Source organism: Podarcis bocagei (assembly GCF_964188305.1).
Source record: "Podarcis bocagei genome assembly, chromosome: 2".
NCBI lineage: Eukaryota > Metazoa > Chordata > Lepidosauria > Squamata > Lacertidae > Podarcis > Podarcis bocagei.
The window spans coordinates 47171238-47192852 of NC_138126.1; the positions used below are offsets into that span (position 1 = coordinate 47171238).

Sequence of the window (21615 nt, forward strand, 5' to 3'; positions counted from 1 at the left end):
GAGCTTTTATATTAAATTGAAGTAATTTGGTTTGATTTGTAGTAATTTGGAAATTAATAAAAATAATAAAAAACAGAATATTGACTGTTGGGAAATAAAAATAAAAATAGAAAAAAGAGCAGGAGGCAGGGGGCAATGGAGTTTCCACAAGGATGGCATGGCTGGCTGGACCTCTGAACCACTCCTGTTAGGAAGCAAGGATATACAGCAATGTTTTGTTGCCATTCCCACTTGTAGCAAGGCTTGATCCATAGCTGTCAACTTTCCTCTTTTCTTGTGAGGAATCCTATTCGGAATAAGGGAATTTCTCTTGAAAAAAGGGAAAAGTTGACAGCTATGGCTTGATCCCAACACCCTATTTGCTGAGCACCCTATTGGGGAAGGACCATACATCCATGACAGAGCATCTCCTTTGCATGCAGAAGGTCCTAGGTTTGAGCCCCGAAATCTCCAGGGAGGATTTGGAGAGTTTTCTTCCCCAAACCCCGGAGAGCCTCTGCCAGCCAGCATAGACAGCCCTGAGCAAAATGGCCCAATGATCTGACTCGGTATAAGGCAGATTCCTACATCCCTTCAGTGCTGGCTGTCCCTCCAGCAGATGCTGCAACACTCTGGGGTAGGAGGGAATGGCGAGAGGAAGCTGTGCCCTCCTGGCTGCATGAGGATTTACCGTCTCCCTCCCGCCCCCGTGGAAGATGATGACATTCACATGGATTGACCCGCAGAGCCGCAGAAGTCCAGGTGAAGTCTTAAGGTGTAAGTCCCCCATTTGGACGAGCTTGCTCTCGGCTTGCCCTCGTCGGCCCACAATGGTGCCTAATGCCTTTTCAATTTGGCAGCCTGATGGCAGCAGTGAACCAGCAGCCAGTGGGCTTGTCAAAGGCATTCCTTCACTTTAATCCTATTGACAGAGGCTGCTGCCTGGAACAGGAACTGCAGGGTGAGCCATGTCAACAGCAGATTCTTATTACAGATAATATTGATGGGGCCTTTACTTGAATAATGAAGGGAAGAGCCCTCTGCTTTGACGTTTGTCTCCAAAACCTAGAATTACCAAGAGTTTAAACAGCGGAGGGGAGCTTAAGATAGTTGCATCTTAAAGGATCTGCTTTCTTGTCGCTTTCAGGGCTGGGGAAAGGAGTTTAGCCCATACGCCGCAAGCTCCGCACTGACCTTTTCACTCCTCTTAATAAATGTTACAGTTAAATAAAGTCTGATGGATTTTCCTATCTGCTGTAATGTGTTATCCACTTTCCAAAAAAGAAAGCTCCCAAATCCCTATTTAATATCAGTGTTACTCATTATCTTTGTTAGCTATGGGGCAAAAGGCAGGGCAGGGACGAGACCACTCAGCCGGCATTATCCGTGGAAGTTCTCGCCACTGCCTCTTTTTATATGGGCAAGGCTCCGGGTGTATTATTTGGGAGGCAGTGAAACAAGGTTTGCATCAACCAAGCCACAGTTTGTTGTGAAATTCAGTCCAGAAGCAGCACCAAATGGTTGCCTTGTCCCATCAGTGCAAGCATTTCTTGGAACCACCTCCGTCTTATCTGGATTGAGCTACAGTTTGTTGGCTCTCATCCAGTCCATTACCAGGACAAGACAATGGCCCAGCACTTCCACTGCCTCACTGGAAGATGTAAATGTCATAAGAAGATTGCTGACAACGTACTCCAAAACTCCAGATGACCCCACTCAGCAGTTTCATGTCGATGTTAAATAGCACAGGGGATACAGTTCAGCCCTGAGGAACTCTACCCTTCTTTTACAAGAGGGGAAATGATGGCAAAAGAGGGAGGAGCAGCAAAATACAGGGAATGGGGCACTGTTATTTGTTAGGTACTCTTTGTCCCACCTGTTTCTTTACATGGCAATGGAGATGGGGTGATGTAGAGAACACAGTAGCCTGTTTTGATGCAGATAACATATCCAGAGAGACGTCTACTGAGCCGAGAGGTGTGCACTTCACAAACCCCTGAAACCACCGAAGGTTTCACTCTACTATAACTGCCTGCTAGGACTGAGTTTGGGGCAGTTAGTCCAGAACTCAAAATGGGTTATAGACCACAAGTGGCTGGTCTTCAGCACCGTCATCTGCTGTTCCAGCTTTAAGAAATGAGTGAATTGCAAACAAACTGCCTTCCCTCCCAGTGGAGATTTATGCTTTCTGACTTCCTGACGACCGAGGTGTGGCATATAAACTACTCCTTGCTTCTCATAATAACTGGGGACAATTGAATAGGGCTTGCCTTGACGTCACCAAGTCTCCTTGTACAAGGCGTTCGCGTCCCAAAAGGAATAGGACTGGGGACTGGCTGGCTCGAGGGAGGGATTCTGAAAGGACCGAATGGCTCTGTGCCACCTGGGGCCCAGGCTGGCTGGAAGAAAACCGAATGGTTCTGATTACTCCTTTTTAAGAGAGCAAAAGTATTCAGCATTTGGGACACAGAGGGGCAGAAAGGTTACCTGTTGAGGAGCTTGCTGGAAAAAATAGCACATGGAGGTCCTTCTGAAGCCCAGCCAAACTCCCATTGATAGGTTTGGAGAGCCAAAGACAGCTGCACCAACCTGGAACATAAGAAGCAGCCTTTGACTGAGTCAGACCATTGGTCCATCTCGTCCATTGATGCATCTCACAGTGCACACAATGAGTGTGTCAGTATCATGTTAATAATGACAACTAGGAAACACAGGAAGCTGACCTATAACAGGATATGGGTCCATCTAGCTCAGTGTTGTCTATTGACCGGCAGCAGCTCTCTGGGGTTTCAGACAGGAGATATTCCCAGCCCAGCCTGGAGTTGCTAAGGGTTGAACCTGGGACTTTCTGCTTGAAAGGCAGATGCTCTACAACTGATCTCTATGGGCCTCTGAATTACAGTCCTTCTCCTACTGCCCTAAGGAAGCAGCAGGCTTGGGCACCAAAGGTCCCTGCCCCACAGGACTGAAAGAAAACAACCTGCCTGCTAGCCTGAGTTTAGGAGGGCGTTTTTTTTCTGGGCACACGTATGTGTTTTTCAGTCTGCTTCAATGTTTGAGCAGCAGGAGCTCATTTGGACAAACTCAGAATTTGGAGCACAGGGAGGGGTGATGGCAGATACTTCTTTTTTTTTTTTTTTCATACGTAGATGGCAGATACTTCTTGATGTCTTCTTGACAGCCTCTCTGTTACTGCAGGACTCAGTAGCGGCATCTTAACAGTCAGGGCCAGCCCACCCATGAGGCCAAGTGGGACAACTGCCTCAGGTGGCAAGATCCACTGGGGCGGCAGAGCCTAATGTTGAGCTTTCTTACACATACACACACACACACCTTGTTCCTGATGTAGCTCTTCCCTCATCCCATCTTCCCTGGCAGAAGGGGGGACACCATTTTGGAGTTTACCTCAGGTGCTGGCCCTGTTAACAGTTTCAGGTCTTCATTTTGTCATTTTTCTGGATGTCTCCCTATTCCTCTCTAGTCAAAACCAGAATGCCCTCTGGCCCATTGCAATTTCTATGTACTGAGGAGCCCTCCAAGGGTGTGCTGTCCTTTGGGGTGTGCTTCTGTGAGTGTCAAGGGGTGCTGTGTGGAGAAAACTGTGGGGTGAGGTGAAGGTAAACACCTGACACTTCCGTACACCACAAGCAGATTGGCAATAGCCAATGTGGTGCCCTGGAGATGTTTTCTAGGCTACAACTCCCATCATCCCTGACTAATCAGAATACAGTGGTACCTCGGGTTACAGACACTTCAGGTTACAGACTCTTCAGGTTACTAACCCAGAAATATTTCCTCAGGTTAAGAACTTTGCTTCAGGATGAGAAGAGAAATCGTGTGGCTGCGGTGCGGCAGCAGCGGGAGGCCCCATTAGCTAAAGTGGTACCTCAGGTTAAGAACAGTTTCAGGTTAAGAACGGACCTCCAGAACGAATTAAGTTCTTAACCTGAGGTACTACTGTATAATAGCCTGCTGGATCAGATCAATGGTCCATCTAGTCCAGTTTCTTGTCCTCAAGGTGGAGAACCAGATGCTGTGGAAAACCAAGGAGCAGAACATGAGCAGAAGAGGACTTTCTCCTTCTGCGGTTTCCAGCAAGTGGTATTGCTGCCTCCAACTGTGGAGGCAGACCAGAGCCATCATCTCTAGTACCATTGATAGCCCTCCTCTCCATGAATTTGTCTATCCTCTTTTGGCCATGCTGCTGGGGCTGCTGGGAGCTGGAGTCCAGCAACATCTGGAGGGCCCCACTTTGGCTTCCCTTGAAATAGACTTTTGCCTCCTCGGCAGCCGTGACTGTCTGCTTGCCGTGGATCGAGAAACTCTCACTTCTCCCGACAGGTGAGAAGCACTATCAAAGCTGAGCATCTTTTATTTCTCTTTCTCTCTCTTTACATAAGAGAAATGGGATACACGAGCTAGCATTTATGTAGCCTGAAATTTGAGAATTGCCAGCAATTTAAAAAAGCAATATTCCTAGCATAGTTGGAAAGCTGCGAATGTATTAAGTAACATTTTGTATTTCCTCCTGCCAGGGTTCTAGTACAATTATCAGATCTGTGTGGATTAACCCTTGGATTTAATAGGAATTTAGCAGCTATTTAATATGTGTGACACCATCCTTGCATGTAATGTGTCAGTTCCTCTTTTTTTATGCCTCTTGCCTTCACGTAGCCATTCTGAAATATAATGGTATAGAATGACTGTGGAGAAAGCAAAGTTCATTGGTTGTGCTGTGTGTTCAAACTTCCATAGTTAGCATAATACCCAGAATATGCAAGTCTCGGCTTCATTTGAAACATTATATAGTTGATAAGGAAGTCATGCTATAGTGTGTGTGTGTGTGTGTGTGTGTGTGTGTGTGTGTGTGTATTCAGTCACTTAAAAAACCCCTCTACATAATTAGCCTGCCAGATAAGAACAACTGTGACTCTCTCCATCAATGTATGTGTTTGATTTTTTAAAAGTAAAGCTTTAGATTGTACAGATGCGTTTCAGAGATGAAGAGCCACGTGGCACTTTAAAAGGGGTTCTAGTGACAGATCATCTCCTTTAAGTACAAAGCCCCCACAAAACTGGTCCCCGTGCCGAATTGGTTCTCATAATAGATTCTCACAGAAAATGGAAAATGTACTAATTAAAAAGAATGCTGACAAGGGAGAATTCTGATGAGAAAGTTCTAACTGGAGCTTGTTAATTGCAGGGAAGGGACTCTCCCCGGTTTCATAGGAAGGATTGGGTGGGGGGGTGCCCTAAGAAGCGAGAACCTCAACAAGTCTGAGCCAAACCTCTCCACAAAGTTCTAGCACTGATGAGAATGAAGCTGTTGAAGTAATTCGGGTTAAGGACATGAGCACTTCCCTAAACTGATTTTAGGGACCTAGGAAGCTTCCTTCTACCTAGTGTTGTTGTCAATGGTGGTTAGTGCCCATTGGGGCTGGTGGGGAGAAGGCAGGGAGGCCAACAGTAGGTGGCGCCAGAGCCAATGACAGGTCTGAGTCAGCATAAGGTAGCTTCTATAATCCTCTTGCTGTGGTTACATGAGGTCCTTCCTGATTCCATTGTCCCAGCATAGCCCCCTTTCAGAGCTATCTTTCCTTATTCCCCCATGAACTGATGCTATTCTGTGACTGTGCTGGACTGATTTATAGCCACTTCCTGGTGTCTTCTGTAAGTTCCATTCCAATGTCCTAAACGTATCCATCTTACTGTATCAGTCTCCATCAAAAGCTTGTGGTGCTCATTGCCTAATATACCTGCAAAGTATTCCCTAATGGTCTTAAGAATTCTAGTTGCAGAGATCGTACAGTATTCTTCTTCTTCTTCTTCCTCTTCCTCTTCCTCTTCCTCTTCCTCTTCCTCTTCCTTTTCTTCTTTATTACAACGTATGAAATATAGGTTACTATAATCTAGGGGATAAGAAGGGTCTCCTTTGCATAATATTATTATGTTCCATTGGCAAGTGTGAGGTGGAGAATCCACTTTGTTACTAAGTAGATATAAATTGCACACATCTTTTAGCACACTGTTTTGACCAAAGCTTTGCAGGGCAGGATTTTTCCTGTGAATATCTTGCTTCCAATATCATCCTGAAGATATGGTGTGCAGCAGACAAAGAGAACAGAACGGACTTTCCCCTTTAAATGTGGAGGACCCAACTAACTCTTGGTCACCAGTTTTCTTTTCTGCCTTGCATTCCCTTGCTCTCCCTCCCTCCCTCCCTCCCTCTCTTTGTGCCTGTAGCTGGCAGCCTGCTACTTCTTTGGGTACCCAGTCATGTTTTCCTGCATTCTCCCCCCAATGGAAAAAGCCAGAATCCCTTAGGATGTCTCAGTATGCTTTGCTTCCCGGTATTTTCGTCTGGGAACCACAAAAAATGCTCAAAATCTAAATAGCAGGAAACAAAATGCAGACCTAGAGCACACTTCAATACAGTTGCTGAACTAAAGCATAGTGCAAGAGGGATTTATTTGTAAATAGAATATGAAGGGTGTTTATTCCTTATTGATGAACTGATTTATTGCACGAGGTCATAAAAGTCATTAATAAAAGCATATTGGAAGGAAAGTTGCACCAGAGAAAAACTGTTGGTTTTTTGTTGTTTAGTCGTTTAGTCGTGTCCGACTCTTCGTGACCCCATGGACCAGAGCACACCAGGCACCCCTTTCTTCCACTGCCTCCCGCAGCTTGGTCAGACTCATGTTTGTTGCTTCAAGAACACTGTCCAACCATCTCGTCCTCTGTCATCCCCTTCTCCTTGTGCCCTCCATCTTTCCCAACATCAGGGTCTTTCCAGGGAGTCTTCTCTTCTCATGAGGTGGCCAAAGTATTGGAGCCTCAGCTTCACGAACTGTCCTTCCAGTGAGCACCCAGGGCTAATTTCCTTAAGAATGGATGCATTTGATCTTCTTGCAGTCCATGGGACTCTCAAGAGTCTCCTCCAGCACCATAATTCAAAAGCATCAATTCTTCGGCGATCAGCCTTCTTTATGGTCCAGCTCTCACTTCCATACATTACTACTGGGAAAACCATGGCTTTAACTATACGGACCTTTGTTGGCAAGGTGATGTCTCTGCTTTTTAATATGCTGTCTAGGTTTGCCATCGCCTTTCTCCCAAGGAGCAGGCGTCTTTTAATTTCATGACTGCTATCACCATCTGCAGTGATCATGGAGCCCAAGAAAGTAAAATCTCTCACTGCCTCCAATTCTTCCGCTTCTATTTGCCAGGAGGTGATGGGACCAGTGGCCATGATCTTCATTTTTTTGATGTTGAGCTTCAGACCATATTTTGCGCTCTCCTCTTTCACCCTCATTAAAAGGTTCTTTAATTCCTCCTCACTTTCTGCCATCAAGGTTGTGTCATCTGCATATCTGAGGTTGTTGATATTTCTTCCGGCGATCTTAATCCAGCCCAGCCTTTCACATGATGAATTCTGGATATAAGTTAAATAAGAAGGGAGACAATATACAGCCTTGCCGTACTCCTTTCCCAATTTTGAACCAATCAGTTGTTCCATATCCAGTTCTAACTGTAGCTTCTTGTCCCACATAGAGATTTCTCAGGAGACAGATGAGATGATCAGGCACTCCCATTTCTTTAAGAACTTGCCATAGTTTGCTGTGGTCGACACAGTCAAAGGCTTTTGCATAGTCAATGAAGCAGAAGTAGATGTCTTTCTGGAACTCTCTAGCTTTCTCCATAATCCAGCGCATGTTTGCAATTTGGTCTATGGTTCCTCTGCCCCTTCGAAATCCAGCTTGCACTTCTGGGAGTTCTTGTTCCATATACTGCTTAAGCCTGCCTTGTATAATTTTAAGCATAACCTTGCTAGCATGTGAAATGAGTGCAATTGTGCGGTAGTTGGAGCATTCTTTGGCACTTCCCTTCTTTGGGAATGGGATGTAGACTGATCTTCTCCAATCCTCTGGCCACTGCTGAGTTTTCCAAATTTGCTGGCCTATTGAGTGTAGCACCTTAACAGCATCATCGTTTAAAATTTTAAATAGCTCAGCTGGAATATCATCACTTCCACTGGCCTTGTTATTAGCAGTACTTTCTAAGGCCCATTTGACTTCACTCTCCAGTATGTCTGGCTCAAGGTCAGCAACCACACTATCTGGGGCGTACAAGACATCCATATCTTTCTGGTATAATTCTTCTGTGTATTCTTTCCACCTCTTCTTGATGTCTTCTGCTTCTGTTAGGTCCTTTCCACTTTTGTCTTTTATTATGGTAATCTTTGTACGAAATGTTCCTTTCATATCTCCAATTTTCTTGAACAAATCTCTGGTTTTCCCCATTCTATTGTTTTTCTCTATTTCTTTGCATTGCTCGTTTAAGAAGGCCTTCTTGTCTCTCCTTGCTATTCTTTGGAAATCTGCATTCAATTTCCTGTATCTTTCACTATCTCCCTCACACTTTGCTTGCCTTCTCTCTCCCGCTATTTGTAAGGCCTCGTTTGACAGCCACTTTGCTTTCTTGCATTTCCTTTTCATTGGGATGGTTTTGGTTGCTGCCTCCTGTATAATGTTACGAGCCTTCATCCATAGTTCTTCAGGCACTCTGTCCACCAACTCTAAATCCTTAAACCTGTTCCTCACTTCCACTGTGTATTCATAAGGGATTTGACTTAGATCCACTACCCAAGCTTGAATTTTGCTATAAGAAGCTGATGATCTGAGCCACAGTCAGCTCCAGGTCTTGTTTTTGCTGACTGTATAGAGCTTCTCCATCTTTGGCTGCAGAGAATATAATCAATCTGATTTCGATGCTGCCCATCTGGTGATGTCCATGTGTAAAGTCGTCTCTTGTGTTGTTGGAAGAGAGTGTTTGTGATGACCAGCTTGTTCTCTTGGCAGAACTCTATTAGCTTTTGCCCTGCTTCATTTTGAACTCCAAGGCCAAACTTACCAGTTGTTCCTTTTATCTCTTGACTTTTCCTTTTATCACTTTAGCATTCCAATCCCCTATAATGAGAAGAACATCCTTCTTTGGTGTCATTTCTATAAGGTGTTGTAAGTCTTCACAGAACTGGTCAATTTCAGTTTCTTCAGCACTAGTGGTTGGTGTATAAACTTGGATTACTGTGATGTTAAAAGGTTTGCCTTGGATTCGTATCGAGATCATTCTATCATTTTTGAGATTGCATCCCAGTACAGCTTTCGCCACTCTTTTGTTGACTATGAAGGCCACGCCATTTCTTTTACGGGATTCTTGCCCACAGTAGTAGATATGATAGTCATCCGAACTGAATTTGCCCATTCCCATCCATTTTAGTTCACTGATGCCCAAGATGTCAATATTTATTCTTGCCATCTCATTTTTGACCACATCCAACTTACCAAGGTTCATAGTTCTTACATTCCAGGTTCCTATGCAGTATTTTTCTTTACAGCACTGGACTTTCCTTTCGCTTCCAGGCATATCCGCAACTGAGCGTCCTTTCGGCTTTGGCCCAGCCGCTTCATCAGCTCTGAATCTACTTGTACTTGTCCTCCACTCTTCCTCAGTAGCATGTTGGACGCCTTCCGACCTGAGGGGCTCATCTTCCAGCGTCATAACTTTTATATGCCTGTTGCCTTTGTCCATGGAGTTTTCTTGGCGGGGATACTGGAGTGGCTTGCCGGTTCCTGCTCCAGGTGGATCACGTTTGGTCAAAACTCTCCACTATGACCTGTCCATCTTGGGTGGCCCTGAATGGCATAGCTCATAGCCTCTCTGAGTTATTCAAGCCCCTTCGCCATGGCAAGGCAGTGATCCATGAAGGGGGTTGGTTTTTTATGTCCTGTTAATTCCAAGTCATGTTATTTGGGATGATCTGACATGCCAAGCTCCCCTCAGTTATAGGTAAAAGCATTTACTGAGTCAGACTATTTGTCTATATAGTCCAGTATTGCTTACTCTGACTGGCAATAGCTCTTCTAGGACTCAAACAGAGGTCCTTTCACAGCCTTAACAGAGCTTCTTTTAAGTTGAAGTGCAGGGAATTGAACCTGAGACCCTTTACACTGGGATCAATTAGTAGCGGACAAGATGAATGGAAGGAAATGGCAGGTTTTAAGGGTCCGCGTGTCTGAAAATGCAGCATGGGAGTTGGCACACCATGCATCTGACTGCTCAGGAGTTGGAAGCCAGCAGCATCCTTAGAGTCCATTCCAAATTCTTGGTTGCTGAATATGACCAGATGGAAATGGGTGTTGGCTGTGCAAGAGCAACAGGTTGAGGATATTTTAAGAGTCTCATCTTCAGACAGCAGAGGGAAATAAAGGGGGAATAAATGTGAGACACTTCCAGGCATCTCCTGCCCTCTTACTTCCAAGCATGCCCACCTGGAAATAAATGCCATTCCATGAGTTGCTTTGGAAAGGAGTCTGCCACGCCTGGGGGAAGGCTGAGCTGCTGCCCATGAGTTTTGGAGGTTTCTGGGAGATCTGACAAATAGAAACAGGAACCAGATGGGATTCGTGGCTGCGAGAAAGGAAGAAAGATCCATAACCCATGTTGAAAAGTGAAGACACTTAGTTTTCTTTTGGAAACATTCTTCCATTGGTAGTCGTTTTCAGATTCCCCCGCTCCCCCTTTGCTTGGCTGAGCAGCACAGGAGATTTCCTGTTTATTATTATACAGTGGTGCTTTAGTGGAGAGGCCACTGGGTTCTTCAATGGCCCGTGTATTTTATTTTTAGGAAATATTTTCTTGCAGAACAAGAGTCACTGTATGCCTTTGTTTGCTTTATAGTATTCTTCATGTCATCGGCCTGTCAGTCCATGTCCTAATTTCTTTCCCCTTAGGCATTTTGCATGGAATGCAAATGAAGCACTGACTTGCTGTTTGTTCCAGGGGCTTGGACAGAGATAACAATAAGGATAGCAATGGATTGGTTGTAGCTCACTTCCTACAACCAATTCACCTATGTTGAACATGGGGGGGGGGGAATTGTGCCCACCACTTCACCTCCAACCTCTGTGTCTTTATCTGAACCTCTGAACAGAATCAACCTGTGTATAAGCTCTGTGTATTGGCTCTTTCTGGCTACAGACTGTGCATTGGTTCTCTTCAGAGCTCCAGTTATGGGTAAGATCCTATTCAGAGGTTCAGCTAAAGCAGGAGTGGGGAACTTTCAGGTGCTGCTAAACTATAACCCCCATCACCCCTGACCATTGGCCATAGTGCCTGGGGCTGATGGGAGTTGGAATGGAACAAAATCTGGAGGCCCCCACTCCTGGATCGGAGCAAGCCAGAGGCCATGGTCAGCCTTCATGCTTGCATTCAATGATGATTCTTCACCTCAACTCGACTTTACTCTTCTGAAACACCTAAACCCAGTGCCCTAAATATGGATGACAGCCTATCTTGCCAAATATGAGAGGGGAGGGGAAGAAACATTATTCTGAAGGTTGTTACCCCTTTTTCTAATACTGTAGAGAGATGGGGGAATTGTTTTGTTCACCAGAGAAAGGTAAACATGACCAGGTTCAATTCAGCTTAATAATGTACTTCAGGGTAGTCAATGTTTCCAATAGTAAGGGATGGTGGCAGTTGTAGTCCAAATTATCTGGAGGATTTCCTGGAGGAGCTGTAGTCCGAAACATCTGATTTTCTAGATCCATTTCAATCTGGATTTAGGCCTACTTTGGATACAGAAACTGCCTTGGTTGCCCTTTACGGTGACCTTTGTCAGGAGAAAGACACGGGGGAGTGTGAGCGCACTGTGTGTTGTGTTGTTTCTGCTCCTACTTGGGTGGTTGGCTCCAGAAGGTGGTGCTTGAAGATATTGCTCTGCCCTGTGGGTTCTCTGGTTTGGGATACTGCAGTGGTTGGTCTTGTCCTTCATGCTGTTTAACAGCTACATGAAACCACTGTGTGGGGTCATACAGAGTTTTGGAGCACACTTTCATCAGTATGCTGAACACACATAGCTCTTTTTCTCCTTTTCATCTTCTGCAGGTGAGGCGGTGGATGTGCTGAACTGGTGCCTGGTTGTGATAATGGACTGGATGAAGGCCAATAGGATGAAGCTTAATCCAGATGGGACTGAGATGCTGCTGAAGTTCTCATTTTTTTGCTGCTGAAGCTTTTTGTTGGCTTCTGCTGGGCCTGTTGATGGTTATTGAAATGGTTTTATTGAAATGTATTGTTTTGGTTATATGTCTAGGGATGATGGGAGTTGTAGTTCAGCAACATATAGAGGGCCAGTGGTTTCACACATCTGTTTTATGTTATGCCTTTTTTGGTGCTTAATCTTTTTGTAAGTACAGTAACTGAGAGATATTTTTTTGCAGTGAGCAATGGATAAGTCCAGCAATAGAAAATATCAATTAAATGTTAAATGACCTTAGTCAATCTCCCATTTTACATCCTTGTGAAGACACTATAGTTGCATACACACCACACATTTAAAGCACATGGCTCCCCCCACCAAGACTCCTGGGAACTGTAGTTTACCCTTCACAAGACTACAATAACGCAGTGCCCTTTTCCATGGACCATGGTCTCCACTTCCTTGAGGACTGAATTCTAGGGGGTGACTCAGAGGTCCTGAGCAATGAGATTTTTCTGCTGTGTTCCAAATCTCCTGATCCTTCCCCATTAAACACAACAACTAATGACCCCCCGCCCTTTTTGTTTCATTCAGTCTTACAACCACCCTATTCCATTGAATGAAAGGTGGAATGTGAATGTTTAAATACAGAAAATAAATATTAGCTAGGCTTTCATTATTATTTTTATTTTGCAAAAGGAGGAGAACTGAGGTTCAGAGATCATAGCCAATTAGCAGCTGGGCAGGGTGGAATCATGCAATTCCCCCACTACAAGACTATTTTAGATACCCTTCCTGTTGGGAAGCTGTACTCTGGAATACTGCTTGACAAATATTTCTTGGGAAGTTCTAGCAATGTATTGGCTCCCTGGAACAGTGAAACACATGCTTCAGTTTAAGCTAAAGAGAAACCCCCTGGTTGTATCAACTAGGTTACTTAGTTAAAAGCATGTGCTTAAATGCTTCTCTAGGCCTGGGGTGGGGTGAGAACTGTTTCGTGCTGAGCCCCATTGAGGTGGCCACACCCGTGACCCATCCTCGCTTAGCATCGCTTTGTGGAAAAGTCCCTTGCCTTTGCACACTGCAGAAAGATGTTACGAAATCCTGGCCCTGACAGAGAGCAGATGCATTATTGGGAAGCCCTCAGGTCACAAGAGGGCTAATAGTCACATTCCTGGCTGCAATGGCAAAAGATTTACACCCCATGCTTGCTTGCCTCACCCTGCACCAGGCTGAGGGCTCCCGGCCTAACCAGCCCCCTTGGCTTTAATTGTTGTGTTAATGGCCCTTTTATTTGAAGCAGATCCCCTGGCTTACAGAGGAGAATGTCATTATGTTGTATTTTAGATGTATTTACATTCAACTTGCCACAGGGATAACATTCTAATTATTTTCTATAGCTGACAGCACTAGCGTCTGCTGGTATTATAGACCCCCTTAGACCTGATTACATGGTCTGTTTTTCTTCAAATCACCCACAAATGACACTGTGGAGCAGGTTTATTATCGACTGGCGTACCTTTGCTTAACACGGCCCGCTCCTGAAACAAATGCACAGAGAAGGTAATGCATGTTTGGAGCTTGCCTCTTTGTCTTCAGGAAGGCAGAGGGGCTTAGAAAGGTTAAGCCCACAGTTAACCTCCTCTTCTTCTTAAACCTTTAGCACATACCCCTAAAGAGATGGAGGCACTATTGCACGGAATAAGACCGGTCTTGCGTAGCACATTTCCTATATCAACAGCATCCCACGGCAATTGACAAGGAGGGCCGTGAAGCCCAGAGGTAGCTAGTTAAGTCATAAATAACAATAACAAGTTGTAAAGTCGAAGGGAAAGGACCCAAAAGGGTGGTGTCAGGTTGGTTTAGATCACAGATTAGGAGGAGGAACCTTCAATAGGGCAAGGTGACAACTGATAGGACAGAGGAGCAGTCACATTTTAGAAGAATGGCTTCGGTTTTTCTTTCTTGCCCCTGCGAGAGGGTTAACAGTTGCACTGTGTAATTGGTAATGGCTGGAGATAAGGGGCTCAAGGAGCCTTCAGACAAAGGCATTAAGAGATGTCAAGGTGACAGAAGATGGAGGTGTGTTTGAAGACTTCTTCAGTCAAGGGTGATGGGGAGGGTGTGGCGCCTTTAATAAATAAGGAACACAAGGGAAAGAAGAATCTGGGTTGAAATGTCTATGGTAAATTGATTGCCCCTTCCGTCTATGATTCTACGATCATCTATCGTCTATGACTGTGGCTGGCCTGCTTGGGTAGTTTAAAGGCTAGCAGCATGATCCTATACATGCTTATTCCGAAGTTAAGTCTCCAGGTTGGCTTACTCCCAGGTAAGCATGGCATTGCAAACGCAGATTCGGTATAAGCAGGAAATACAATTGCATCCTCTTGTCTGGGCTCATGTGTTTCCGGAGCCAGCATGAGATTTCTCAATTAGAAATAATTATTTCATTTTTTAAAAAAAATCTTTTAAAAAAACAACAATGGTGATGTGTCATTCCGGAATTTCCTGACTCTAATGAGCCCAGTAAATGAACCTGTCTCCTCCTCCACCCCCAGTGCTTAATATGCAATTGTACAGTTGCATGTGGAGGCTGACTGGGGATGAAACACATCAGGTCATGATGCAAAATTCATGTGAAATGTTCAAGAAAGATCTATGGCCAGATCCTCAGATATAAGCTCTATGGAGGTCAAAGGGAGTTACATACAGCAAGCGAGTGAAGGATTTCAGGTTTCAGTGCCTTCCTGTACCTGCTAATAAAACTTTCCAACGCTTTCATTTCCCCCCTATATGTTTACCTGAGGAAAAATGTTGGCATAATCTCTGAACTGAATATTAATGTTAGTATGAGCATAAGAGTAGGCTTTAATACAAAAGATATTGTATGTGATAAGTTAATGAAGCTGGAAATTGGGGCAGGGAACCAGATGCTGCTGGACTACAACTCCCATCATCCCTGGCCATTGACCATGCTGGCTGGGGCTAATGGGATTTGAAATCCAACAATATCTGGAGCGGCACATGCTCCACAACCCTGCTGTTGATTGGCAGGAGTCTCCAAAGGGTAGCACCACCTTGCTTTGCTTAATAGCTAATCTCTAATGGTCCATATGTGAGAGAGTGGCAGGCGAGGCACTGTTGTTCTTTCAGTGGATGTAGGTCTGGGAAGCCAGGATATGGTTCCTCACAGTTCTTCCTTTTTTCTTCTTTCCAGGTGCTGCTTAAACAGCTCAAACCAGGAATCTATACAGCAATTGCCAGCCTCATATATGAGTACAGTTGACTGTCTGTCTACCCACTTGGTCTTAATTATTCTTAATTTTATGTGTGTGTGTGTGTGAATGGTTTGCAACTTTGAAACTTGCCAACAAAACATCTATAGGGCTATCTAAGAATGACAGATTACGAAAGCTAATCCTTTCCTAATTTGCTCAAGATTAATGTTTAGAATTTCCATTGATTTTGACTAACCCCTCCTCCTCTCTTCTTGCATTTGTGCTGAAACGTGGTTTGGACATGGAGTGCAGAAATCAAGAGGGGAAAGTCTTACACATCTGCAGGGCATTTGTTGATTTCATGTACAGTCGGTTAAATTGTGGTCTCTTCGCCTCACTAATCCTATGCAAGGCCCTGTTGTGCATTCTTTCAACAAAGAATTGTTGAACCCCGGTCACTTGAAACCCCAGATTGCCTTTGATCATAAAATAAGTTGACAAGTGGTCATGGGGTGGTGGGGGTTTTGTGTGTGTTTGTGGGGATTTGAATTCTTCTGTATATGAAATGTTTTGTCTGTGAAAATGTTTTATATGTTTTTATTCTCAGTGTTATTGTTGTTAAATCACTCTGAGAAGTTTAATAGGAAGTCATCCAGAAATGGAAATAAATGAATGAGTTTCTTTTAAAAAGTTACATGGAGCATTCCCTATTCCTCACCTCCTGCCACAGAACCACCGGCACTGCACCACCCAAGCCTCTCTGCAGGGCCGTGCGTTGTTCTCCTCAACAATGTGGGATGGCTTGTAGGGATGTCCTAAGCACAACCAGCCCAAGGATGACAAACAACCAGTAGCTTAATTCTTTATTGACAAAGCACAAACTTACAATAGCCTCTGAGGTGCACACACACACTTCTGGTGACTAAGCAGCAGGCACCCCTCCTTGGGCTTTGTCAGGAGTCCAGGTTCCCAGCTTGATAACACACTAAGTAAAGGTAAAGGACCCCTGACCATTAGGTCCAGTCGTGGATGACTCTGGGGTTGCGGCGCTCATCTCGCTTTATTGGCCGAGGGAGCCAGCGTACAGCTTCTGGGTCATGTGGCCAGCATGCCTAAGCCGCTTCTGGCGAACCAGAACAGCGCACGGAAATGCCGTTTACCTTCCTGCCGGAGCGGTACCTATTTATCTACTTGCACTTTGATGTGCTTTTGAACTGCTAGGTTGGCAGGAGCAGGGACTGAGCAATGGGAGCTCACCCTGTCGCAGGAATTTGAACCCTCTGACCTTCTGGTCAGCAAGTCCTAGGCTCTGTGGTTTAACCCACAGTGCCACCCGCGTCCTTGATAACACAGTAAGCATAGTTAATTAAAAAGGTGGATTTATTGCAAAGCAAACAGATAGCTCCGGACAGCTCTAACAAAGCCTCCAGCACCATTACTCAAGATGACCCTTCTGAAGCCTCCTTCCAGTATCTACAGAAGATATTGAACTTTTGCTTCTTGTGCCTTTTGTTTTGCTTCCTATCTTGCAGTCCTCCCATTCGCCGACTCCTCGGACTTAGTGGGTCAGCTCCTGCCTCTTCTCCATTCTCCAAGAGGCTGTCTCTTAACTCTTTCCCGCCTATTTGTGCTTCTGGTGAGTTTTGACTGCGTTCTAGCCTGCTTTCCGCTATTGTCTTATCAGCTTGCACGTCACGGTCAGGAGGCACTGGAGTATGCAGCTGCCGGCTCTCCCCTGTCTGACTAACATCAAAGCAGCCTCTCTGTTCCTGGCTGCTTTCTGCAGTTAGCTGCAAACCTTCACTTAGAGCTGGCTCATTCCTGACAAGCTTGAGCTCTAAGCTGGTCTATTGGAACATTGGTGTGGCCACGCCTACACCCAAACTTAAGTACCTTTGTTTGACAGCACAAGCAGGAGCAAGCTGCGACTTCTACTTGGAAATTTTTGCTGTGCCAGCCTCTTCAAGCTCCTTCTGGTCCTGGGGGACAGCCAGTAGGCGATGGAGGGGATTCTGCCCCCCGCTTCAGGCAACGTCTCTCCCACTGCTCCTGGAATGTTCTGTCTGTCCTCGCCCACATCCTGTGCCACCTCCCCCTTCTCCAACTTCTCAGACTCCTTTCCATTCTCCAGCTCTGGCCCCTAACTTATGGGAGGCGCAGAATCCCATAAATGGCTACCCCCTTCCCCTGGCTCAGCCTCTGGCCCTTGCTACCTCTTCCACTCACTCCTCAGAGTCAGTCCTTCTGATGCAAGTCCCTGACATGGGGCAAGGGAGAATTACCCAAGTTAGATGGAATTTTAGGGGCAGTTCAGGGGGCTGCTGGGCAGAGGGGGTGTCATGAAACTTTCCACCTTCCATAAATTAACTTATCACACTTCTCCACTGTGGCTTGGAGTAGCTAGGAACTTGCATGCTCCCTGGGCTGCTCCTCCACTGCTCTGGGCCGTGGAGAAAATCATGGGTGGGAGGGCTAAAAGTGACAAAAAGCAAACTGAGTTTCTGGTCCATGGTGAGGTGGGGCACCAATACATCTCCTTGGGTGCAAGGGATTGGGGGGGCACCAATACAGCCCCTTGCCAAGGGCACAAGGGAGCCTAGGTATGCCTCTGTCTGTACTATTATTCATTTAAATGCATAGCTTACTCTCTCCCTAAGGCTCAGGGCAAGTAACATTCTTTCTCTGTGAACAAGGACAGCTGGTGCCTCCAAAAAGTTGTTCCAGGAAGTCTGTATGTTTCCAACCTAAGGCTTACAACAGTAATCATCTCCCTAGCGGGTAAAATGCCTTACATCAAAGTCCACAAAATTGAACCTAAAATCTCACTTGTTTTCTTTTCCGATTTCAACATTCATGCCCTAATAACATTACAGACTCAAAAGGCAAATGACCACACACACACACACACACACACACAGAGAGAGAGAGAGAGAGAGAGAGAGAGACAGTTCCCCACCCCCGTTAAAACAAATATTAACTGAAAACTGAAATAAAGTTTGAATTGTATTTTGCTTGATGGGTGAATCCCTTTCCATTTGAGCCAAACCAGTTCACCCTGTCGTATTTGACATTTTAAAGTGTAGTTCCTGCGATGATGAATGACCACATAATTTGACAGCTGGTACAGAAAAACTGTGTTTCCCAAAGATCCGTTTCTGAGATCATAGGAAAGAAAACAGTGAAAGTATTATTTGAGGTAATAAAGAAGATTTTGTACTGGATTCCTACCCAGATAAGTAGTGTGTGAGGGGGGTTGTATTTGTGTGTCGCTGAGGTATGAACAGACTGTAAGTTTCATCAAAATGTGAAACTGAGCCATGGGTGCTTCCAGACTGTCACTACTTTGGGGTGGGATTCAATCACATACAGTGGTACCTCAGATTAAGTACTTAATTCGTTCCGGAGGTCTGTTCTTAACCTGAAACTGTTCTTAACCTGAAGCACCACTTTAGCTAATGGGGCCTCCTGCTGCCACTGTGCCGCTGGAGCACAATTTCTGTTCTCATCCTGAAGCAAAGTTCTTAACCTGAGGTACTATTTCTGGGTTAGCAGAATCTGTAACCTGAAGCGTATGTAATCTCCGAGGTACTACTGTACTGGCAAATTCCAGTTATGCAGTTGAAGTTGATTTGGAGCTCTTGTGCAACAAACCTGCACAAGACTTTTTGCAACAAGGAGATCAATGTGGAAATGCACTTGGAAAATGTGGGGTGACACCAGCTTTGACACAACACTCTGCTTGGCATGCACAAAGAAATGATCTTCTGTTTGCTTTTCTTAAAGTGATAATGGAACCATGGAATCAACAAATAACAATGGTCTCTCCTAAGGCTATGGAAGACTATCTTGGAATTCAGCTGTACAGGTTATAGTGACAAGAAAGCTGAAATATACTCGGAGTCGAGTGTGGATTTCATGCTCTTTATTCAGCTCACAGTACTGTAGTGAGGAAATGCAAGTTCCCCTAAAATGTCTGCTTTATATACATTATTTACACAATGGGCTCCACATGATTGGCTAATTCTGGGATTCTCCTGTAGGCCAATCAGGTTGTGGCTTCACTTCCACCTGGAGTTAGATTGGGTGGCTCCTGTGGACCAATCAGACTGCTGCATTCTGGATCCTATTGTTCTAGGACCAATCAGACTGCTGCAATTTGGATCCTATTCAACTCAGTACATAACAAAGCAGAAAAGTTCATTTGTCAGGGGATGCAACTAAAGCAAAGCAGGAGTAACATGTGAGGCAAACCATTAAGGAGTGCTGAAAATGCATTGCAAATGGGCTGGTACTCACCACTCATCTCCTATGGCTTCTCTTTTTAATCATTGTCTCTGCTCATTACCTTTATAGCTGAGGAAGAAGGGGTTATTTCAGTGGCAGATGGCTCCTTCTGCACCTGTGTCACCCTATCAGCTCCCCACCTATGTAATGGATTTCTTCAGACTGCATTGACTTCCATGTATACCTTGTTCTTCCAGCATGCTTCTTTTGCTAACCAAAGTGTAGATTCAGTGCTTATACTCCAGAAGGGCAACTAGACATTGTTTTCAGAAGACTATTGGGGTAGGATTTGGCTAAAAATTGGGTGAAGAAAAGAATGGGTTCATACGCATTTCATTACACCCCTCCCCCCTCAGCCTTTCCCCAATAAAATTGAGCACCTGTAAATCCCGAAATTCCCATGTCCTCTACACATGCCATAGGACTGAAGGGCTGGGTGGAGGTTCTTCCTTCCTCTCATGTTTGCAGAAGTCATTGCGGTCATTGGTTCGAAAGAGGATAAGGTTTTTTGAAGCTTAACCATCTGTGGTGGGGCTTTGTCTGCTTTTGGCTGTGGTGGCTTGCAATTCTCAGCAGTGTTAGACTTTACTGGTTTTGTTTTTAGTCTAACAGACTTGTGTGTTTCTTTGAGCGGTCCAGGGTCACCGAAATCTTCGAAAAGATGGATCACCAACAGTCCAGCCCTTTGGAGCTTGTCTTTATTGGCTAAAATTTGTTTGGTTGTAGTCCAGTCCCTAAAGGTCACCACCTTGTCAAATGAGAGAAATTTTACGTTGATAATATTTTGCTGAGACGAGGCCTCTAATGGCTAAGCCGATTTTCTTGAGAATATTGTCCCTCCATTGTGCAAGCGTGGGGAAGCCTCTGTATTTGGAGAGGGGTAGCAAGCAGTGTCTGCCTTTTTTGTTACTTCTGTAGCTCTCCCCCTCTGTGGCATTTTCTGCCGTTCACAGAGGGCTCCTGCTTGCTATAGGTAAACAGGCAAAACAGATTTGTGGAGCCCTGGAACCTTAGTGCCACTTATCAGCTGTCTGCTAACGTAAGCAGAGAGGAGCTGGGCAGCAACTGGTATGTATGGGCAGCTTTCTTTTTCAACGCAAGGTCCCTGGAAAGGAAATGGAAATGATGTCATTCCCTTCCCACAATTAACCCCAGGGGCATTTGCAGTTTCAGTTCACAGTGTGATGATCATTGGCAGTAGCAGCTCAATTGCCATGTTGCCCTCTTCATTGAGTCATGGTTTGTTGGTGGTTTTTTTTTTTTTGTTTTTTTTTTTTTTTTTTTTTTTGAAGAGGAAAGGATCTGGGTAACTGGAGAGAATTTGATTTTGGAACAGGATCTGGATCATGCGTGTGGGAAATTAATTGGGGCTGTGTGAATTGATCAGAATGATCTGACTCGAGGTGCTAATTTGTAGGGGGGAAATGATTTGGGTGCTTTGGATGGGGAATTAATTGCCTTGCTTTCCATGAAATTCCAAATTTGCATATATGTATATAAATCAGTACATGCAATATTTATGTAAATTTGTGTCCGTAGGTCTGGGCCCAGCTCTTTTCAGGTCCTGGCAATGCCCCTGGTAGGCCCATTTTATATCTTTTCTTTCTATCATCTATCTATCTATCTATCTATCTATCTATCTATCTATCTATCTATCTACCTACCTATCTATCTATCATCTATCAATCTATATCTATCATTTATCTATCTATCATCTATCCATCCATTTGGATGCAGCATTTGACCATTGTTATAATTTTGGGCAGATGGCACTCATGCTGCCCTTCTGATTTGCCTTGGATTCATTTAGGACAGGGCTAGGCAACCTAAGGCCCATGGGCCGGATGTGGCCCAATCGCTTTCTCAATCCGGCCCGCGGACGGTCCGGGAATCAGTGTGTTTTTACATGAGGAGACTATGTCCTTTTATTTAAAATGCATCTCTGGGTTATTCGTGGGGCCTGCCTGGTGTTTTTACATGAGTAGAATGTGTGCTTTTATTTAAAATGCATCCCTGGGTTATTTATGGGGCATAGGAATTTGTTCATTCCCCCCCCCCATATAGTCCGGCCCACCACATGGTCTGAGG

At 44.9% G+C, this 21615-nt stretch overlaps 1 long non-coding RNA gene across 1 annotated transcript in view; it reads left to right on the forward strand.

Annotated features, from left to right (window-relative positions):
* Nucleotides 1–15852, forward strand: part of LOC308581717 — a 54793-nt gene extending 38941 nt beyond the window's left edge. The window contains exons 3-4 of the long non-coding RNA XR_014005209.1: nucleotides 11929–13804; nucleotides 15243–15852. This is a non-coding gene — a long non-coding RNA (uncharacterized lncRNA). The remainder of the gene's footprint in view (nucleotides 1–11928; nucleotides 13805–15242) is intronic.
* The last annotated feature ends 5763 nt before the right edge of the window (nucleotides 15853–21615 follow it).